Below are 15,752 nucleotides of genomic sequence, written 5' to 3'. Positions count from 1 at the left end.
TGTTTGTAACTCTGTATTGTCTATACTGTTCTTTTGCTATTTTGTAGAAGGTTGTCCGTCTGTTAATGTTTCCTCCTTTTATTTTTAAAATAAAAAAAAAATAAAAATTAAAAAAGCAATACCTTGAGGAAAATGTTGGAGAAAGGTCAATTTTGGGACTCAGGGAGGCTACAGAGGTATCTCTCATACAATGTATAAATATTGAAAAAAGTATAAAATACATTTTTAATACTAATAAAATTTATTTTTAATAATAACATTTATGAACAATGGAGTATGAACTGTTTTAAGAAGGTTTTAATAATCATCCATGTAAATCAAATACTAATGAATTTTTAATCTTTATTTTCAGTAGAATCAGGAATTATTTCATGTAAATATAGCAAATTTGGTAACATGTAAAAAATGTTGAATGTAGCTAATATGCATTTGTGTGTTCATTGAACCAATAACTCGTCTTCTCTGTATTTTCTAATTTTAATTTTATAATGTTGCAAATGAAATATTCTTGGCTGCAGCTTTTATCAGTGTTCATATATTCTTCATATTGGTATCAGAATTATCTTACCAAAACATAGATTTGATCAAGCAATTTATTCCTCCAGGCTTAATTTATACATAATCTCTTTTAAGAAGCTTCATTTAACTGCCCAGGGAAAATCCATGCTGTATGTCTATGACTGTATACAGATTATATACTTTTGATACCTTATTTTTTTACCATAATAATTACACAACTCATATTCTGTTTCAAACAAATTTTATATTCAATTTTTAAATTTCTTTCTTCATATTTCCAATGTCTCTTAGTATGTAGTTAAACTCTTAACATTTATTTTTGTGTAAATTTAATATTTAAGATTTATGTATCCCAGATTAGGGAAAGTTAATATTTTTAAATCCTAGATTATCTAATAATATGAATATTCAATATTTTGAAAAGCATGTTTATATTAATAATGACAAACCTACTATAGTGAATATATCTAAAGATTTTTCTTAATCATTTGTGAATTTAGTATTTGAGCACTAAATCAAAGAACCACTGGTTTAGAAATCAGTATAATTAATGTTTGTGTCAGTTATCAAGCATTGATTTCATAATATATACAAAAATGAAACTCTCTAAAAGATTTATATATTATTTTAGACATTACAAGTATCTACATCAAATTTATTATTCAGTAGCATGATATAGAGCCCCATAAATACATTTTAAGAAAGCTATGAAGATTGATACTCTGAGACGTTTAAACTTTTTGGCTGTAAACATTTTTGACAATGTAGAAATTTTATGCTAAAATCATAAATATAATGCTATTTGGCATTTCTTTTCCTATTAAGTATGAAGTAAAATTCCTTATGAACAAGAAAAATCAGACTATCTAAGCTTCCATGATATGATTCTCCCTGTAGGTCATTAATTCCATTGCTGTTGGCTTCCTAAATTGTTACTATTACTAATATTTTAATGCCATAATTGTGTTGGAGAAAATTTAGGTAATGAGAGGTGTTATATTCACTTAGTTCTCATGGATTTTATAGGTCAGATAACAACCAATTCCTTTATTATACAAAAATAAAATAAAAACAAAAATTACCTCATTTAGTCTATTGATTTCTTTTATGTTTTCACTGTCTCATGTTTCTCTATTTTTTTTTTTTTCTTGTTCTGCTTGGATTGAAGCCTAAGCTTCCAGCCACAGTTGCTATCATATCATGAAATAAAGGGCATTCATCTTGCTGACCTTCCTGGCCTTAGCTTAGAATGAAACAACTCATTTCCTCTCCTACACCAGTGGCAGAGCTACTTTCCACATGGAAACCTACCACATCCATATGTATTAGACAAAGCATGAAGTGCTGGCTCCTATGTAATGCTTCTGAGCACAGACAACTAGCTCACTGCTTACATCTTAACACAGGAGGGAAGCAAAAGGCTTAAGAAAGCTTCTATTTGTCCTAAGGCCTTAGTTTATTCTGTCAAGTACAACTGCAAAAGGCTTTATATTTCTATATTTTTTTTGATGATGAGTTCACAAAGAAAATAATTTATACAGCTTCTCTCCTGATAAGCTTCCTCTTTCTCAAAAGAAATACACTTCTTAAAAAAATAGTATTAAATTAAACAACACTCAAATGCACCCGAGTTCTATTCTTTTCATTGTAGACTGAATGTCTGTTAGGATTTCATGATTGCTTAGTATAAATAAATACATGTTTTTAAAATTCAGATTGAAACAAATGGTAAAGTAGTGAGGCATTTATTCTCTTTTCAATTGTATTATTCTATACCTGAGGTAGAGCAAGATTTCTATTCTGAAACTTTAATATTGGTACTCAGACTATGACCTCTTGTATGATTCTTCTAAGAATCTAACAAAATGATCAAATAACTCCATAATATATACATATGCATTTATAAAACTTTATAATTACGCAACTGTAATTAACAGACCTCTTGGCTCAAGTAACTTCTTAATCTGAAGAAAATAAATTGAAAGACCATTCTTTTATATTCCAGTTACCACTTTCAAGAGGCACTATATCTTACTGGTTAAGGATTTGGATTTTAAAATCAGGTTATCTGTTTTTATTTGTGTATTTACAAATTCCATCAGTTAATAGATGTGTAAACTTTAAGAGTTTATTTAAACCTCTGTGCCTCCATTTCCTCATTTCCATAGTTAGAAAACTAATGAAATAAATGAAAGTTGCTTGGCAATGTGATAGACATAGGATGATTCAATACAGTAAATGGTGTGTGTGTGTGTGTGTGTGTGTATGTGTGTGTGAGTGGGTGTTGCTTGGTTTGATTTATTTTAGGATGCTGTGGTTTGTTTTGTTGGGGCTGTGGTTATTCTGCCATGCTGTATTTCATCATAACTGTTGTAACTGCTGTATCATTGTAACTGTTGTAACTGTTACAGTCTAGGGACCGCTGACAAGGTGCAGACTGTAGAAGCCAACACCTTGGCTTCACTCACTCAGGCAGGGGTACAGGCAATTATAGTTACACGGTACTCATTTGCCTCACACCATCCATGGCACTTGTTGAGAAAACAACAGGATCTCAGCTATTTTTCCTTTTCCCTAGCATGTCAGCACACTTAGAGGCTGCCTTCCTCAGTGCTCACAGAGGACGATATTTAGACCTCAGTCCTCCTACCCCCCACCTCTGCCCCTTTTTGTTTCACAATACCAGTAGTCGGATAACAATCACTGCTGTTTATCCCTTGGGGAAGTATGTTTCTGTAATAATTTTTTTCTTTTGTCTTGAGGTATGACCTTTAATGACTACATAGCCATGGACGGTTGTAGTATATCTGTATTGGGTCTTTTTGAGGGCCTAGCCCTATCTGACTGCTTGTATTATAATTAACTTAACTGACCCCCCTCTCTGGTGAGGTACCCTTAGCTGTCATGAAGGGTAATTGGTGATAATCATGCTAGCTTCTTCCAGCTGCAGGAGGGTTATAGCTGTGACCAACAGTCAGAGATACCTTCCAGAGGGACGTCAGTAGCTGCCAGGCCTTCTATTCTCACCTAGGTGCTAGCAATGAACAAGTCCTTCTGCTTCCTAAGTGTTTTTCTTCAATTGTTATCTGAGGGAAATTTTTCACTAGTAAGGAGTGATGGGTTTCTTACCTCCATGACTCCTGCTTTGTCACCATGCTGCTGAACCAATATGGCACTGCCCACTCTAGGCCATGTGCTAAGCCCCACCCTTCTTTGGAGTGAAATTATGACTTCCTACTTCCCTTTTTGTAATATCCTGTTCCTTTTTCCCATGCTCCTGCCCAATCTGTCTGCCATGCCAGGCAGTCCACCCCCTTAACCCCGCCTCCAGCCTCGCCCTATTAGCCTTCGGCCCCCGAAAGAGTTCCCCAGAAACTCCACGTCCCTCCTTTCCACTATGGTCTTCTCCATGCCCTCAATAAGGGCATTTTTAATTCTGTTCTATCTCTTTCTATGCCAGAAAAAATCTTATCAAGGAAAGGAGAGCTGAGTTCCTTCAGGACCATGTCATGAAAAGGACTTCTTCATGATCATATGCTTCTAGAGGACAATGTGTGTCCATTCCAGCAATTCAAGTGAATCTCCACCCCATGCCAACAGGGTAACTGGTCCCTCCCATTTTCCCATCTCTGAGGACTGCCACAACACCTGTGGTACAAGAGTAATAGGAAGCACAGTATGGTGTGTGTCAAATCCTTGTTAGGAAGATAAAGCCATCCAAAAATTCCAGTAGGAGAGTGAGGAGCAGGCAGTATGATTAGCGTAAAAGGCGCAGTCAAACTAATTTGAAACAGTTACTTGCGAAAGCAGTTTCTATGATTTGAAGCTCTTTAAATGGCCCAGGTGTGAGGGTATGAGGAGAATTCAAATCTGGATCTCCTTGCAGTGCTTTATATAGATTGCTGAGCTGACATGTAGGAATTCCTCATTTTGGATGATAATGTCCCCCAAGAATTTCTAGAAGCCATTCAGCATTTGTAATGAGTCCTTAATGTTAATTTCTGGACTCAAACTGCTTTCCATGACCAGAGTTTGCAAGTAACTCTGAGGGGAGAGAGTTTGAATTTTCTCTGGGCCTGTGCATAACCCATGTGGTATCAAAGCCCATTTAGTCTCTGAGAAAGAAGGAAACGATGTCTTTTTGAAGAAGCCTGATGTTGTTTAATTAAATCAGATATAATTTGGGTGAACACAGAGGACTTATGGTCTTCAATAGCCACATCTTACTTTCAAGTAGTTTCCAAGAGTTTTAGTCGCTGGGACATTTCCTCGTTCTTGTTTACAGCCCTTATTAACATTCTCCAAAACCAGCTGCAACACTGTAATCTCTGGTGTCTGGGCATGTGGTATCTGCCAACAAGAGATACTATCAGGCTAAGATCTGGGCATAAGGCTCATGGAGGCCTTGAAGAATGTGGAAAAATGACTGAGTGGGAACATGGTCTTCAGGAATATTTACTGAAGCTCATTTCATTATGAGACCTATTGCTGATCAGCCTGGCCTGGAAGGGTTAAATGTGAGATTAGGTCTGAGTGTGGACCTGTTCCCTGCAGCATTTCTTCCATACTCTCTGGGTGTTGTGCTGCCCAATTCTTTCAAGCTTGCTCAGCTGCTAACTCTTGAATATTACTGTGGAAAGTTAAGTTTTGCACTGAAGAAAAGCAGGATTTAGCTAAATGCTTAATGTCTAAAGAAGGTAAATGCATAGTTCCCAGGACAATCTCTGACAAGTCCGATGAGAAAGGGCCCTGAATCCCATTGTTCATGACACTGGGTTTTAATTCTCTGACCAATTTATACTCCAAAGGATTGTGCTCATGGGCATTTTGTTGGGGATTAGTACAGTCAGGGTAAATATTAATTAGAAATGTGTATGTCCAAAAGGGCTCTCCATTAAGCACACCCTGGTTGACAAATTTTTCATAAGGAGACACTACTCCTGTCTCAGCCACAGAGGGAGGAGAAGAAAGAGAATGGGAACAGGGATCGTAAACCTCATTCCCACACTCAATCAAGTGTGCACTAACTGTTAGACGTTCTCCTGCAGTTAAAGGACTATGAACTGCTCAAACCAAGCTCCATGTGGAGAAAATTTCAGGGGATATTCCAGTTCCCTGGTATCACCACAGCCAAATCATCTCTCACTTGATCCCCACTCTACATCAAATTTGCCCATCTGAGGAATCCAAAGACTATGTTTGATAACATCTTGCCACATGGGATGCTCACATCGTCCGAGTACTAACTTGGGCGCCAGACTGGTGCACCAGAATTTCCACCTAAGTGGTATAGTGCTGTGCTTCTGCCAATGAACTCTGCCCCGTTACCCTGGCTGACTCTACTGCATGCCTTCATGTTCTTCCTTTTCATTTTTCTTTTTCTTTTGTCATTTTCTTTTGCCAGCTGGCACCTCTCTGCTTAGGAAGTCCCCATCACTGACTCACTGAACTTTTCCCCCAGGTGGACTTCTTTGGTCAAGTTCCTCTTTGGGCACCATCTACAGGAGCCTGCCTGCAAGCTTGTACTTGACTGAGGGGCTATAAAGATGGAACACAAACAAACACAGAATAGTTTAAAATGTGAAGGACTGGGGGCTCTCTTCTGCCATCAAGAAGGATCCCTGAATGAATGGCACACCTTGGCTTTATTCACTCAGACACCGGTACAACCAATTAGAGTTATGCAGAATTCATCCATCCCCACCATCCAGGTAATTGTCCAGGTAAACAACATGATCTCAGCTGTTTTTCCTTTTTCCTAGCATGTCAACATGCTTGCACACTGCCTGTCTACATAGTGCTCATAGAGGGGGCCAATTAAGCTTTAGTCTTCCTATCTCATCTCCTACAGTGTATTTCATCCCATGTTTTTCCAGGTGGACAAGTATTTGGGTGGAAGCAGCATGACAGTTTGGTGGTAGAGCTGGTATAAAAAGAGTGAGAAAAATGGCACAGAATCACTGAACCCCTATGGTCCAGGCAAAGTTGGCAAAGAAATCTGACATGCTTTATATAGACATTAAAAATCTACCCTACCTTGCAAGAGTGATCTTTTATGTAAATTCCAACATTCCCACATGAAAAAAACAAGGGTAGAAATAAAGAGTAATTCTTTCTTATAATTTTTCACAGATATTTTATTGGTCTAAGTGTGTTGTATTTGTCTATAAAGTATAAAAGTCTTTTTTTTTGCATATATCAATATGCATACACAAATGTAAGTGGGAATGTTAAAATAGCTCTAAACTAGTGTGGATAAACTGTGCCCCCAAATCAAAAGAAATGGCCATTACTACTGCCCATACATCATAATCATATAAGAAGGATCTACCTTTCTCTGACCTCCAGTGTTCCACTTACTGCCCTCTAAGTGCACAAGCAGGGCAGCCGCGTCTTCTGCTACCCGTCTCCTCAAGCCCTGCGCGTACTTTGTTCTCTGCCCACTGCTCACTGCCAAAACAAATGCCATGAGTTTCCCTTAGTCTGGTTCAGCTTTTCTAATGGCCACACTCCCTTCCCATATCAAATTTGTGTACTGTATATATTTGTAAGAAACAAAGTTCCTCAAAGCTTTGAATTTTAAGATAAATATTTATTCTCATGATTAATGCACTTATGATTCATATATATATGTATATCATATATATATAATAGAAAAAAATACAAGGGATGATCAAAATATACACAGTGAATGGTTAAATTTTTCAAAAAATGTTACTCTGAAAGACATACTACTATAAGCACTTCTGGAATTCCACTTTTGTTACATTTTACCAGTCAGGTATGCGAAAACACCAACAAACAAAGAAGATTCATTGTCTTTCATATCCTACCCTGAGAAATCACACAGCAAAACATTTGTCACATATTATAAGCCTTATGAATATCACAAACAGACTCAGGGGAAAAGAATGTAGGTCCAGCCTCTAGATAGGAAGGTGACAGGGTTAAATGTTGAAGTATGTGAGTTGAGGATTATCACTGTTGCCTGCCTGCTGATGCAGGAGATAACCAAAACAAGTTCAGGTGTGTCTTTAGGATGCTTGAAATGCACAAGTAGCAAGGAGCTGTTGCGCCAGCTCCATGGTCCTATGACAGGGAGGAATGAAGTCACAACTCAAAGGAGAAAGTTAGGGGAGTTTATTGGAAATATGGAGATTAGTTGTTGAGGGCTGGGGAGATTGCGTAGTGGCACAAGCGCCTGCCTAGCAAGTGCAAAGTGCTGAGTTCAATTCCCAGTACAAAAAAAAACCACCAAAAAACAAAGAATAGTTCTTGGAATTCAAGGAGGGGTCCTGAGTGAGTGACCTCCAAGGCCTTTAATTAGAAGTAATTTACATAGCAAAATCACAATGTGAATACAACTCGGATCAAACTGCATTCAACCTACAAGCCTGCAAGTATAGTAGCTCAGCTCATCTTGATCCAATAGGAAAGCTAGTCACATAGCAAGGGTGCAAATGTGGAGAGAACAAATGTGTTTCTGGAGAGGAAGGGGAGTATGGTTCCAGATGTTCTGATCACCCACCTATGTGTTTGATGCCTGAGCTCAGTGGACCAGGTGGTTGTTAGTTTCAGTATAATCTCAAATTGTTCATCTCTAGGGAGGGTGGCAGGCTTGGCTATTGAAACTTCATTCTGAGATAGGCTCTCTTCAGACTCACCTCCAGTCACAATTTTGATGTGTCTCATTTTTGTACTGACTTCCTCAAATGTCCAATATCACTGTGACTGGATATTAATTTCTTTAGAACAATCTCTTTCTTATTGTCACTGGGCAGTGTCTGAGAAGCTCCTAAAGCTAAAATAAGGACCTTGCCTCACCCTTTTGTAGACAAAGTTTGTGTGTTCACTGACTCTCACCATGAAAGAAAGAATTTTTAGGACATAAGTAAGAGGTATGGAAGGGATTTATCAGGTAGAGATTTTAGGATGCACTCACTAGTAGAGTGCTGGTATTCAGAGAAATGGGACACAATATACTTGGAAACTGGGAATCTTTATGTGTTTTCTCTAGTGGGAATGTGTAGAGTTTTGTGATCACTAGTCTTCATTCTTATATAGTGGGTGGGAGAAGATAATCCACCCATAGTTAAATAATTGTCCATATATAGGAAATCATAATATAAACATTAAAGTGTGGTCTATTTATAGGTCAAAGAGGACCATTTGTAAGAAGAGAAAGGGAGTAGCCAAACCCATTTATAGGTGAAAGGGAATTGCCCAGGCTTATTATGTTCTGAGAAAAGGGAAAAAATTAAATAAAGGACTAAATAAATAAATAAATAAACTAGGCTCATGTCCTGAAGCTGCCTTTTTTATTTTTAATATTTTCCTTGTATCTTATTTTGCCTAGACTTTATTTTTTTTATCCTACCTCATCCTGCCCCACAACTCTGAGATTTTGATTACTTATTTTTAAGGAATAGAAAAGACCCAATATTTTGTATTCTTTATCTACTTTAGGCTGAGAAGTAGCATTGATCTTTCCTCTCCAGGGATCAAAAGTCTTATCCTAATTTAAAAGAGACAAAGGAAGAATGCTCATCTTCTGATAGTTTTATAAAGAGAAAAGAGATTTTACCAAGTCATCGGCACTAAGGATTTGTTATAGCATCTAGATGCCCCCACGGAGTCTCACGTGTGCACAGGTGGGTGACTGAACCCAGGGTTTGTGATACTGCATGAAGGTGTGGGAAAAATTGGATTAGTCCACTGATCATATTAGCATAATTCTCGGTGTGACAGAATGGATTTATTGAAGACAGATGACCAACCCTGGGTGTGCGTCCCACAGGCCCTTAGGCTTGTCATCTGAATTGAATAAAATGGAAAAAGGAGGCTCATTGCTGCTTTTTTGTTTTGTTTTGTGTGATTTTTGTTTTCCTTCTGCCTTCCTTGACATGGACTGTTTCTCCTCTGCCATGTTCCCCTGCCTTTATCCACCTGGCTATGAACTGAAATCTCTGCAAACTGTGAGTTAAATAAACTTTTCCTCCTTTTACTTGTAGGTCTTGATTATTCTGTCCCAACAATGAGAAAGTAACTAAGACAGGCGTAATGCTATAACCTGGCTAAATAGACTCAGGCCAGAAATTAACAGTAGACCATTGATGAACGTTGTCTTCAAAAAATGATGGCCATCATTAACATTTAGCATAAAGATTTTTTGTCTTTGATATTAACCTCTGTTCATTCTGAGAAATTTATCCAAATACAATATGAGTTTAAAACCACCCTTCCCAGTTTTATCAATAAGAAAACCAATGTCCTCTTATATTAATTATAACAAACAAGAAGCTAAATCTTTATCCAAGAGTTATTTGAAGCGTAGTTTCATAACATGAGAGGAATGTATTAAGAGAAGCTGACTGATACATTTTTGGCATAGCTTGTGAGGCTGATAATCCAACTTTTTACGGGTATAAATTATAGGTGCAGCTGGAGACTGTTATCAGTAGCTGCTACATTTGGAGCCCCTTTTTGTATCTACCCTTGCTTTTCTCTATTATTATTTTTTCTCTATGTCTAAAAAATTTTGGATATAGTTTCCTGCTCGATTAAGTCAAAGTATGACCTGTGTTAATCAAAATTATTCTTTTTCTCAATAAATTTGTTAAGGTCAGTTTATGATGGAATTACTTCTGAAGCTCTAAACAGAGCCTTTTAGCTATTTTAATGTTTTCCTCCATCAGATGTGTCACCTGCTAGGATGGGTCTTTGCTTGACCATAAGGCTTCTCTTGAAAGCGTGGGAATTGTCCCATAATTAATGACCCTACATTACCATAAGAGTAAAAAATTTAGCATAACAATATGATAATATTATATTAGAACCATTAATTTTAATCTTTAAAATGTGTTTAAAGTTTTTCTAGTATAAATAACTTTTTAATTGGTTACTTTTATCCAATTACAAATTAAATGGCACAAATAAACTTTTACCCTAATATGTTTTACAATATGCTTTTTAAATACAATGTACTTATATTTTGTGCTTTTTGCTTTTACATTATTTTATACTTATATTTTATATATTTTATTTACTAATGTACTAGCCTTCAATCTTTAAAGTGAAGTGCATAATTTTAGTCACATTTAAATATCATAACATAATTACATAACAATCCCATAAACATAAGCATGAACGTGTCCATTAGCAAGCACAGCTTTATCAGTAATGTTTTTTAAGCTCCTCATCCTAGATGACACGTATGTTTGGGAAATACAGTTGTATGTAATATACACTTCCATGAGGTTAGCAATAATGAGCATTACATCCATATGGAAATCTTTGCACCTACATTCTTATCTTTTTACTCTTAGGTCAAATTTAGATTTCTTTGATAAATTTGTATAGTATAACTGCAGTGACAAAAATTAAAGGACATCTTTATAGCACTTACAAGTTAGGAAAGATTGTTAAGGGCTACAAATAGATTTATTAGCCAATACATACATATGTCATTTATACAGTAACAGGATATTTATTTAATCAAAGCTAATAGAAGTAGATCAACTTTCAAATGGCAGATTTAAATTTAAAGAGATGTCAAAAATTATTACCATTTTACATAGCTAAGGTCTAGATGTAGAAATAGTGTATAAAGACACTAATTCTTACATTGACTGTGTTAGAATTAACATAAATTCAATTTTATCAGTTTTTTTCTTTAGATGGATATATCTCTAGTTCCATATATATAGGACATATTATAAAATGAGGTAATATTTATTTAACTAATTATAAACTGATTGTTGAAAACATTTCCTATGTCATCATTTAAACAATTTTTAAATAATAAAATTCAATTTTATCATTTTTTTTCTTTAGATGGATATATCTCTAGTTCCATATATATAGGACATATTATAAAATGAGGTAATATTTATTTAACTAATTATAAACTGATTGTTGAAAACATTTCCTATGTCCTCATTTAAACAATTTTTAACTCTTTGAACTCATTTTGTTAAGTAACCAAAAACCTAACACTGGAAATTATAATAAATTATTTCAGTAAAATTAAAACTTTTGTCTTTTAAGTCTAGTTTTTATAAATTTAGCAAGAGCATTTAAAATTTAAAAAACCTTATTGCTTTTGATTATAACCAACTCTCTCTCTCCCTCTCTCTCTCTCTGTGTATATATACACATTTCCTTAATAACATTTGTTGTAGTGGGATTTGTCACAGTGGGTCAAACAAAGATTCTACAGAAAATCTGAAGACACTCTATGAGTGGAGAAAATTTGCAGTGGAGTGAATTTATCCATGCTTCTGCTTTTTTGAACAGAGTTGAATTTTGTCCAGTGATTTTCTTAGGCCTGCAAGATTTTGTTAGGCCTGTGTAGTGCCAGGGTCATATTGCATGTTCAGTGACTTCTACTTAGGAGATTTTTTTTTTAGGAGAACTCTTTAAAATAATATTTTAGTGTATTTTTTTGAAATTTAATGCCCAGTCAACTTAAGCAAGCAATCATAAATCTTTACATGTTAATAATTTGTAAAGACACATTTTAATATGCCAAAATATATTCTTTTTATAAGCTTTAAATCATGCTTGAATTTGTATTTAGTAATTGATGACATAGATATTGTTATGAAACTTATAAACATTAATCTTATTTATATTTACTTATTTACTCATCTTAATAATTACTTGATTACTCAGATGAACCAAAGCATAGCACTGGCAATGTTAAGCTGATTGGGGCTAGCATGTTCGATCTCTAGTTTTCAAGGCTGATTATTTTCCCTCTTATTTTAGGGAAACAAAGCATTCTTACACTATATACTTTTACATTTTAACCAATAACTGTCCTAAGGGGAAAGAGAGATACTAATTGATAGGATCTTTATTTATTTGCCCTGCTTACTATAAAATTGTTTCAAGTCTTTTTATTCTAACATATATGGAGAAAAATCAACATTGTAAAATCTTTCATTTTAAATTGGTCTCAAGCTCTTAAAATACAACATAAATGTACTGTTCTAGAGATGGTCAACAAATTCACCATAATCATTTAAGATGTACCATGTACCTTTAGGTTCTCCCTTGTGTAATTTAGATAAAGAAATAAAGACAGAGAGGAAAGGAAAAAACCAAAGAAAATGAGATCCTATTAAGTTCCTTGAGGTCAGATGGCCTAAGTCACCTGCCTCATTCTGGGGACAAACTCCATGCACACTCCATCCCAAACTGGGGTCACTTCCTAAACTGGGGTTGAGCTGCATGTACAGCAGTGTGCCCCAAACTGGTGTCCTACTCCTGTATGGTGACAGGGCACCCAAACACTGTGAACCCACCATGTGTGTGTTGGGTCCCCAAAGTAGGGTCAGGCCCTTCATAGCCTGCACGGTGTACACACTGTATGTTCAATGCTTCCAAAGTAAAGTTGGGCCATATGCAACCTGCCCAGAGCTGGGGTCATGGTATGTGAGTGTGTTCCATTTCCCAGTGCCAGAACCGCTGGGTAGAGAGCAGCTGTGCTCTGTAACCCCACAGTGAAAACTAACTGGGGAGCACCTGTGCTTTGTTTTTTTGTCATTGGCTATCCAGTCATCTCTGACAGGTATGTAAAACTCAGTTCCTTTTACATAGAACAAGCATCCTTGTTTCTGTCATATAATTATTTTAACCTTCATCAACAAAGCAGGAAGGCAGGAAAAGGAGCTGTACACAAGAGTTGGGTTTTTCTCATAATTTCACCCCAAAGATCTTTCTATCTGGAGACCTGTAACATACCCAAGAAACTCATAGAGGGTTTAAAAAGTTTGGTGACATTAATTAGCAACTACAGATCACGTGCCATTTTAGATAGGGAGATAACTTGAGACCGAAATTAAAATATTAACAGAACCCAAGGACATGGAGGAATAATCAAGTTAGCATTATAGAAACAAGCACCATGAGGCGCCATAAAAAATAAATAAATAAATAAATAAATAAATAAATAAATAAATAAATAAATAAATAAAATAAAATAAATTAGCAGGGCTTAACAGGTAACACTAGGACCCAGGAACAACATGGCAGATAGCTGAGACTGGCTGAAGTGGCCCCCTTTCCCCAGGTTTCTAGGCCTCTTCTAACACCTGGGAAAATATGCACACCTTCCCCCAGCCTCTTCCATTTGGTGAGACACACTAACAACTGTCCCTGCTGGTGTAGAAAACTTCCGTGGTTTCTCAGTTCCTATTAATCTTTTCTACCCTGCAACTCCGTGCCTCTCCTGATAACTAATGTCAGAAAAAGTTACAAGATTTGAGTTCTATCACAGATGAAAGCCTGCATGGGAGAGAAGGGACAGAGAATTGAGTTTTCTAATGGCAAGCAGTTAAAAATAGTAAACCCGTGGGCTCCTTTTTGGCCTGAGTCCACGGACTTCACCAGATCCTGAGGAAAATAATATCAACCATCACCTGAATGACCACTTGAATCTGCATGGCTATGACATGTTCCCAGCCCCGTAAAGAGGGAAGGCATACCATTGTGCAGACTGACCTTAAGCCCTTTGGGAGAGAGAGAGAGAGAGAGAGAGAGAGAGAGAGAGAGAGAGAGAGAGAGATCAAAAGAGTAATTTTGAGAATGTCTTTTTATCTAAAGTGTTTGGGACTCAAAAATGTCCATCATTTAAGAAAATTGCTTTCCTTGGACATCACCCCAAAGACCAGTTTTCTCCACAAGGCAATGGTCAAAATCACTTGTTAGTAACCAACTGTACTCTTGGAGGAGAGAAAAATAAATAAATAAACAAAGCATGTGTCCTAAAACTGCTACATGTTCATTTTTAAAATTATAATATCCTTTGTCTCCCTTTTGTCTACTTTCATATTTTATCCTACTTCATTAAAACTATGCAAACATGATGAGAAAACATCAAATATCTTCTGCTTATAGGTAATAGCCAAGATAAAATTATATTTAAAGAAGCAATAAAATAAATGAAAGTGAGAGCCATGATTAATGACATAGACCTTCAGTTTCAAATTAGAGTTGTGGTTTTTCTTTTTAAAAAATCTTGAATATCTTCCTTTGTTGTTTAAAAACTGTTAAATATGGGAGACATTATCTAAATGTCAAAGTGTTATTTTAATATAGTTGAAAGTACAGTTAAGTAAGAAGAGCATAAGGTAATTATGTTACATATCCTTAATTCTTCTACACATTTTAAATATCCTTATTCTAGTCACCTCCATTAGGTGCAGATAATTAGACTATTTAACAGATGATATCTTCCAGAACTCAAGAAAAAAGACAAAAGAATGTATGGTGCCTCTGCCAAAATCATGCCAGGTAGCTAGAAAATCTTTTCTATTCTCTTTTCACGTATGTGGATAATAATATTTTCATGGGAAGCACCACACATTAAAAATTGGTCCCTTTCTGATTTTTGTTTTGTTTTGTTTTGTTTTGTTTCACTTTGTCTGACATAGGATCTCACCATGTAATGAAGCTGGCCTTGAACTTGAACACACTAACTAGTCTAGGATAGCCTCTAACTCACGCGATCCTCCTGCCTGAGCCTCCCAAGTACTGGGATGACAGGTATGCACCACAAACCCAGCCTGCTCACCTCCATAGCACAGATTGTTTACAAATATAACTACTTCTTACAGCTGTGACTGGTGAAATGGTAAAAGAATAGTTTCATGAACCAGTTATAAGATGGATAATAACGTCTTATAATTTTCATGGAAGAACCAATACATATGCAGTTTTAGGTATTCACCAAATATTGAATACAGCAGTAAGTGTTTGGGAATGTATAAAATGCTTCCTACATCGCATCAGTTTCTGGTTCTTTTAACAGCTGCATTAAGAATTTGTTTTTAAATCCAATATTAGCTATTTAAAGACCTTAGCCTTTTTTCTTCCTTGAATGATGTGTGCTTAGAAGTTCAGATAAGGGAGAACAGTGGATCAGGGTAATTGCTTATGCATTCAGCCGTTCTGTGAACCTCTTACACTGTCACCTCTTGTTTTTATGTCCTGAAGAAAGGGTGTAGGGTTAGCTCACTCATGATCTTTTCGTCCTATGATGTCATCTCCTAGGCTGAGGGCTATTTATAAAGCAAGCTATTAAACCAACAAAGCGATTTAACCTTGTAATATGCAGTAGTTTTAGATCGACAAATATACAGAGCACTTTAAGAAATGAGCAAATCTTTCTTTTTCTTTGCTTTGCTACTGTTCTTTTTTCTCCTTTTTTTTTTTTTTTTTTTTTTTTT

General features: G+C 35.9%; 1 long non-coding RNA gene across 1 annotated transcript; it reads left to right on the top strand.

Annotated features, from left to right (window-relative positions):
* The first annotated feature begins 2,951 nt into the window (after positions 1-2,951).
* Positions 2,952-9,620, top strand: LOC102028279. Its single transcript, XR_259944.2, has 5 exons — positions 2,952-2,997; positions 3,980-4,120; positions 5,981-6,230; positions 8,986-9,170; positions 9,531-9,620. It is a non-coding gene; the product is annotated as an uncharacterized LOC102028279 (long non-coding RNA).
* The last annotated feature ends 6,132 nt before the right edge of the window (positions 9,621-15,752 follow it).

The sequence above is a fragment of the Chinchilla lanigera genome, unplaced genomic scaffold (assembly GCF_000276665.1).
Source record: "Chinchilla lanigera isolate Chin_1 unplaced genomic scaffold, ChiLan1.0 scaffold00010, whole genome shotgun sequence".
Lineage (NCBI taxonomy): Eukaryota > Metazoa > Chordata > Mammalia > Rodentia > Chinchillidae > Chinchilla > Chinchilla lanigera.
The sequence above is the reverse complement of the archived record's forward strand: the minus strand, read 5'-3'. Positions and strand labels throughout refer to the sequence as shown.